Genomic DNA, 7,254 nt, shown 5'->3' with positions numbered 1-7,254 from the left:
TGGCTAAAATTTTGTTAAGGATTTTAGCATCTATATTTATGAGCTATATTGGTCTGTAGTTTTCTTTCTTGGTAATATCTTTGTCTGGTTTTGGTATTAGGATTATGCCTGCTTCATAGAATAACTGGGAGTGTTCCTTCTTTTTCTATTTTTTTAAATACTTTAAGTTGACCTGGTGATAGAACTTCTTTGAATGTTTGGTAGAATACAGCTGTGAAGCCATCTGGTGCAGGACTTCTTATGATCTATTCAATTTGCTCACTTTGATGGGTCTATTCATATTTTCTCCATCTGTCCGTGTCACTCTAGGTAAGAAATTTGTCCATTTTCTCTAAGTTTTCAAAATTATCGGATTATAGCTTTTCGTAGTATTCCAGTACTATCAATTTAATTTCATCTGGTTCTGTTGGGGTGTCACCTCTATAATATCCTAACTTAAATTATCTATCTCGTCTCTTTTTTCTTTTGTTAAGTTTGTCAGTGGTTTGTCAATTTTATTTACCCTTTCAAAAAACCAGCCCCTGTTCTTATTGATGGTTTTAATTCTTTTTTCTCTTTTTTACCTCATTGATTTAAGCTCTTGTCCTTATATTTTCCTTTGTTTTAGAAGCTGTAGGATTAGATTGTGTGTTTTTTTTTTCTAGTTAATGAAGATGTTTGAGTTAGATCATTGATTTTTTATTATTCTCCGTTCTTTTTTTATATGTGTTATAGTTATTAACTGCCCCCTAAAGACTGTCTTGGCTGCATCCCAAAGGTTTTGGTACATTGTTGTTGTTGTTGTTATGTGCCATCAAGTTGCCTGCAACTCATAGTGATTCTATGTACAATGTACTTACATTTTTTTTAATAACTCAATCATGTTCTAGCAGAGAGCTATTTAGCTTCCACACAGGTGGTTTTATAAACTTAGCCTTCATGTGGTTAATTTCTGGTTTTATGGCCTTGTGTTCTGAGAAGATACTTTGTATTATTTAAATACTTTTGAATTTGTTGAGATTTGCTTTGTATCCTAATATGTATCAGTTCTGGAGAATGTACCTGGTGTACTTGAGAAGATATGAATTTAGTTTTAGTTGACTGCAGTACCCTGAATACATCCACAAGGTCAAGTTAGTTGGCTGATCTTATAGTTTAGATCTTCTGCATCTTTGTTGAGTTTCTTTTGAGTTGAAACATCCTTTGGTGATAGTGGTGTGTTGTACTGTGTTGTTATTTCTTTCTTCAATTCTGTTAACATTGTTTTATGTATTTTGCAGGTCTATCATTGGGTGTATAAATGTTGACCAAGATTATATCTTTTTGATCTAGTCTTTAATCAGTATGGAATGCCCTTCCTTATCTTTTGGTGATTTTCAGTCTGAAGTCTACTTTATCGAGATTAGTATCACCACTCCTTTTTTTGTGGTTGCTTGGTATATTCCCCCTCCCCTGGCCTTTGATTTTGCGGTTTTTTTTCTTTCGATTTTTTAGATGTGTCTCTTGGGCATTGTTTTATTTTTTATTCATTTTGGTTTTATCCATCCTTCTACTCTTTTTTCTCTTAATTTGCTTAGTCCATTCACATTAAGTGTAATTATTATTAGGTCAGATTTTATAGTTGTCATTTTGCTGTTTCTTTTTCAGTTGTTTCTGGTTACTACAGTCCATCTTCTTTCTCTGTGTGAAGGATTTCAACTTAAATTTCTTATATTCCTTAAGTTCTTTCTTTTCTGAAAAGGATATAATTTTCCTTCATATCTGATAGGGAAATTTGCTGGGGTACTTGGCTCACAATTGTTTACTTTCAACTTTCTGTATATGGTATCCCATTGTCCTCTAACTTGCATGGTTTCTGCTGAGAAATCAGAACTCAATTGTTTCCCTTTTGTAAGTGACTTTGTTTCTCTGGTGCTGCTTTTAGTATTCTATCCTTATCTTTTAATTTGGAGAATTTTATTATGATATGTCTTGATTTTTTTGGAAGGTGGAGGTAGGGATCTAGTCTATTTGGTGTTCACTGTGTTTATTGAATGTGGATTTCTGTTCTTCAAAATACCTGGAAAGTTTTTTCCTAGTACTTGTTTCAGAATTTTCTCAGTGATTTTCCTGTCATTCTCCTCTTCTGGAATTAAAAAAAAAAGTATGTTTTACTTTTGATGTCATCTCACATGATGCTAATATTTTCTTTCTTTATGTCTAATCTCTGATTTTTCTTCTAGTATGTTTTCAGTGAGGCTCTTGTCCTCCAGGTCACTGACTCTATGTTCCATCTCTTCAGTTCTACTTTTTTGTCCTACCAGCATGTTGGACACTTCTTCCAATTTAGCCTCAATATTCTGGATTGCATTTTTATGCTTTTCTGTTAATTCCAGTACTATGTTGGCTTCACCTTCTCTGTGTTGTAATGATTTTTTAAGTTCTTGTACCTCTTTATCTATACTATCTACTCTTTCTTCTACCTTTTATATTTTTTTCCATTTATTTTCAAGTTGCTCCTCATCAATATATTTCTTCTGGATTGCTGTCTCTGGTGTATTTGCTTTCTTAATTGCTTCCATTGTTTCTTTCACCATTTGGATCTTCTTCTGTAGCTGTTTCAGTAACTCCACATAAACAAATTTCTTCTGGTTCACTCTATCTGGCATATTCATTTGGTCTGCTTTTTTATAAGGGTTATTTTGGTTTTTCATGATGACTAAGGTAGGCTGTTGCTTTCTTCAGATTATGTGAATCTTTTCTTAGTAGATGTTATGTTGATGTAACTATATAAACTTTTAGGGTATGCAATGTTTTGTGAAGGATCTGCATATTTATGCTCCCCTCTTGGCCCAACATGGGATAACTATTTGCCCTCCAAAAACCATGGCTCCACTCAGCTTCTTCTGCTTGAGCTTAAAAAATCCCATGTGATGTAGCTGAACAGCTGTGTTCAAAGCCATAGTACCTGAATGGCAGAATAGAGGAGTCTATTGTCCTTCAGAAACCATGGCTGCACCTGGCCTCTTCTGCTTGAGCTTAAGAAATCTCACATGATATAGCTAGACAGCCATGTTCAAGGCCAAAAAACCTGTGATATTGGTGCTCCTGGTACAGCACTGCAGGATGGCAGACTGATCTTGTTTCCATTCAGCAGGCCAGTCTGGTCTAGTTCATCAACATGATGATGCCTCACAGCCTTTCCATCATTTTTTGATGCTTCCTGGATCATTCAAGGTTTTGCCTTTCCATCCTTTAGTATTGCAACACAAGTCTTGGATTTGGTTTTCAGTTACTTTTAGCTTGAGAAATGCCAAGAAAGTTCTTCCTTTTTTAATTTCTAATACCAGTTCTTTGCACATTGTCTTATAATATTTGCTTTTTCATCTTGAGCTACTCTTTGAAATATTTTGTTCACCTGTTCGACTTCAATATTTCTTCCTTTTGTTTAGTTTCTTGATTGTTTCAATTTTCAGAGTGTTTTCTGACACCCTACTTGATTTTTTCCCTTTCTCCTCTGTCTTTATGATTATCTTTTGCTTTCTTCATGGATGATATTCTTGATGTCATCCCACAACTCCTCTGGTCTTCCATCATTAGTGTTAAAATGCCTCAAACTTATTCTTGAAATGATTTTTAAATTCAGGTGTGGCAACCAAGGTGTTATGTTGTCCTCAATCAGGTTCCTGGAGCCACAGAAGACTCCATTCCATCACAATTCTAAACATACAGTGTTGTTGTTGTTGTTATGTGCCGTTGAGTCGTTTGCGACTCATAGCGACCCTATGTGCAACAGCCCTAAACCCTGCTCTATCCTTTGCCAATCTCATTGCCCCTGACAAACCCATCCCGAGTACCCCAGTCACTGAATCAATCCACCTCATAGAGGGTCTTTCCCTCCTGCACCGTCCCTCCACTCTACCCAGCATGATGTCCCTCTCCAAAGACCTGTCTCTCCTTACAACATGTCCAAAGTATGTCAGATGAAGACCCAGAATCCTTGCCTCCAAGGAGCAGCCTGGTTTCATCCTCTCTACGATGAATCTGTTTGTTTTCTTGGCAGTCCGTGGTACATTCAATACTCTTCTCCAGCACCACAGCTCAAAGGCATCAATTCTCCTTCTATCCTCCCTAGTCATTGTCCAACTCTCTGATGCATAACAAGTGATTGCAAAAACCATGGCCTGTATCAGGTGGACCTTAGTCTCCTGAGATAAATATCACATATTCTTAATTTATTAAAAAGTTCTATCCTTTCATCAGGAGCTCTGGTGGCTTCCACAGTAAAAAGCTACACTGCCAACTTATAGGCAGATGGTTAGAATCTGCAAATTTGTCCTCAAGTGGATGGACAATTCTTTCTGTGAGATTTCAGACCTTGAAACTCACTATAAGGTCAGTTATTAGTCTATTTTGACTTATTATTAATGAGAGTTCAAATCTTCAAAGAGCTTGTTATTGTTGTTCTGTCCAGTTAACTATGATTCATTCACTCGATGAACAATAGATCTAAATCTTGCCCTATCTTGTGACTTCCTTATCATCTCTTATATGCTTCAGCCCATTATTAAAATCACTGCATCAGTCCATCTTATTGAGGGTCTTCCTCTTTCTCTGACCCTCCATCTTTCCCAGCATGCTGTCTTTTTTCCAAGAACTAGCCCCTCCTAACAACATGTCCAAAGTATATGAGACAAAGTTTTACCATCTTTGGCTCTAAGAAACATTCTGGTTGTACTTCCTCCAACACAGACTTGCTTGTTCTTTTGGCAGTTCATAGAATATTTAGTACTCTTCTCCAACACCACAGCTCAATGTTTTCAATTATGTTTTGTCATCCTTATTCATTGTCCAACTTTCAGATACATAGAAAGTAATTGAAAATATCATGGCTTGGATCAGATGCAGTTTATTCTTTAAGCTGACATCATTGTTTTTTAGCACTTTGCAATATGTCATATGATTTTTTGACTGCTTTTACCAGGGATGCTGATTATGGATACAAGTAAAATGAAATTACTTATAACTCCATCCTATTCTCTATCTACCATGATGTTTCTTGTTGTTTAAGTGGTGAGGATTTTGGTGTTTTGTTGGTTTTTTTTTTTAATATTGATATGTAATCCATATTGAAAGCTATAATCTGAAGCAAGTGTTTCAAGTTCTGCTCACTTTCAGGGAGTAAGATTGTGTTATCTGCATAATGTAGGTTGTTGATGAGTCTTCCTCCAATCCTGAAGTCACATTCTTCTTCATAGAGTCCAGAGTCTCTAACGATTTGCTTATCATACAGACTGAGTAGGTATTAAGAAAGGGTACAACCTTAACAAATACCTTTCATGATTTAAGACCATACAGTATTCCTTTGCTCACTATGGACAGCGGCTTCTTGCCCTAAGTTTAGATTGTGCATAAGCATATTAAGAATTATAGAATTCCTGTTCTTCTCTACTTTATCCCTAATTTGTTATTATTCACACAAGCAATGCCTTTGTATAATCAATAAATACAAACATATTTCTAGTATTCTCTTCTTTCAGTCAAGATCCATCTGACATTAGCAAGGATATCCCTCACGTCCTGGCCTCTTCTAAATCCAGCTTGAATTTCCAGAAGTCCCCTGATGATGTACTTGCTATAGCCATTTTAACAAAGCTTGTTAGCCACACCTGTAAAGTGTGCACCACCAACCTTTTAGTTAACAGCTGACTTTTTAAGAACTGTACTCACAAGTTTCTCTAATAGTGAAATTTATCAAAGTCGAAACCAAGCCATTGCTATTGAGCTGATTCCCTCAGATATGAACTTTCTGGCCAGAGCTGAACTGCCCCCTTTTTGTTTCTAAGACTTTAAATCTTTAGAGAAGCAGGGTGCTTTTTCTTTCTCTCAAGGAACAGCTGGAAGGTTTGAGCTTTTGACTTTTTCATTAGCAGCTGGCAATAATAGTTGTAATAACATGTCACCAGAACTCTTCAACATTTGAACTTCCTAATTTGTTGGAGTGGTGAGTTCACGTAGAGCTAAGCCAGAGTGTTTTCAAGTATATTCCCACATAGGTGCCTATGTATACAGCAAGGGTGGATAAAGACCAAAGAATGAATAAAAGGACCCTCCCCTTCCTCACAATAATTTAATCTGAAAAGTTCAGATCTTACCTATGTGTTCAGCTGAGATTAGGTTTGTGAAAAATGTTATTTGAACAAAAGGAGGTGCCTACTGTTGGGGAAATAAGTAAATGAGAAGATCACAATCCCTTCATTTTGCAAAGGATAAAGCAAAAACTTCCCTTAGGCTGTATTTGGATTTCTTGCAAAGATTTAATATCAATAGAGAAATAGATTTACTGTTTTAAGAGTGTTGACTTTAAGCTTGATTTAAATCTTTTTTTATTATTTTCACATAGTAAGAGATTTTATGTCAAAGACTCATTGAGAGAGGATTTGAAGCCAAAGCTAAATTATCTTGCTTCCCTAGATATGAGCATTTTGGATTTCATCTCTCTGGATTCTTCTGGGACTGGTTGTTACCTTGAATATACGGAAGAGACTGCCACATCCAAAAGATTTGAGTATTCCTCTTCTTGCCAAAGGCAATAAAAACAGAAGTAAAAGAATAAGCTTCCAAAGAAATTTTCTTCTAAAGTGCCACTAGCTATACTTGAACTTCTAACTCTTTTAGTATCAACCAAACATGTTAACTGTTTGTATCACTCAAGGATAAGGGAGAAAGAAACAAGCTTTGTAACTTATTAAAGAGAAAAATTAGAGTTGAAAGAGAGCTACTTGTTTGAAATTCATAAACAAGTCAATTCTGACCCACTATGAGCATGATGAAAAGAGGATTGTCCTAAAGGGTTTCCAAGGCTGTAAATCTTACGAAAACAGACATTCCATCTTCCTCCACTGGAGCAGTTGGTTAGTTCAAACCACTCACTTTTTGGCTAGTAGCTGGAGTGTCTTAATATCACACTACAACAGAGGTCTGTAGAGATAGTTTTCACTTAAAACTATAGGGCTTCAGATAATATATTTCCTCATTTACTGAAGGAGCAAAGGAAAATTTGTGTGACTTATGCTGAGCTGGAATTAATAAAAAGTTCTGAGAAATGGAATGTGAAGTAAATCAAAATGAACTTGACAAAAGGAAAATGAGACATGAAGTGGCAGCCTTTCTAAGAACCTTATGAAGACACAAAATGAAATTGATAGGAATGAAAATTGGAAAAAAGAACACATTTGTAATTCTAGGATCATTCAAAGTATATTTATGGAGTATCTCTTCGTACCAAGAATTTTA

This window comes from Elephantulus edwardii, unplaced genomic scaffold (assembly GCF_000299155.1).
Source record: "Elephantulus edwardii isolate Elephantulus edwardi_28Jun2011 unplaced genomic scaffold, EleEdw1.0 scaffold00038, whole genome shotgun sequence".
Taxonomy (NCBI): Eukaryota; Metazoa; Chordata; class Mammalia; order Macroscelidea; family Macroscelididae; genus Elephantulus; species Elephantulus edwardii.
Note: the sequence above shows the minus strand (reverse complement) of the source record.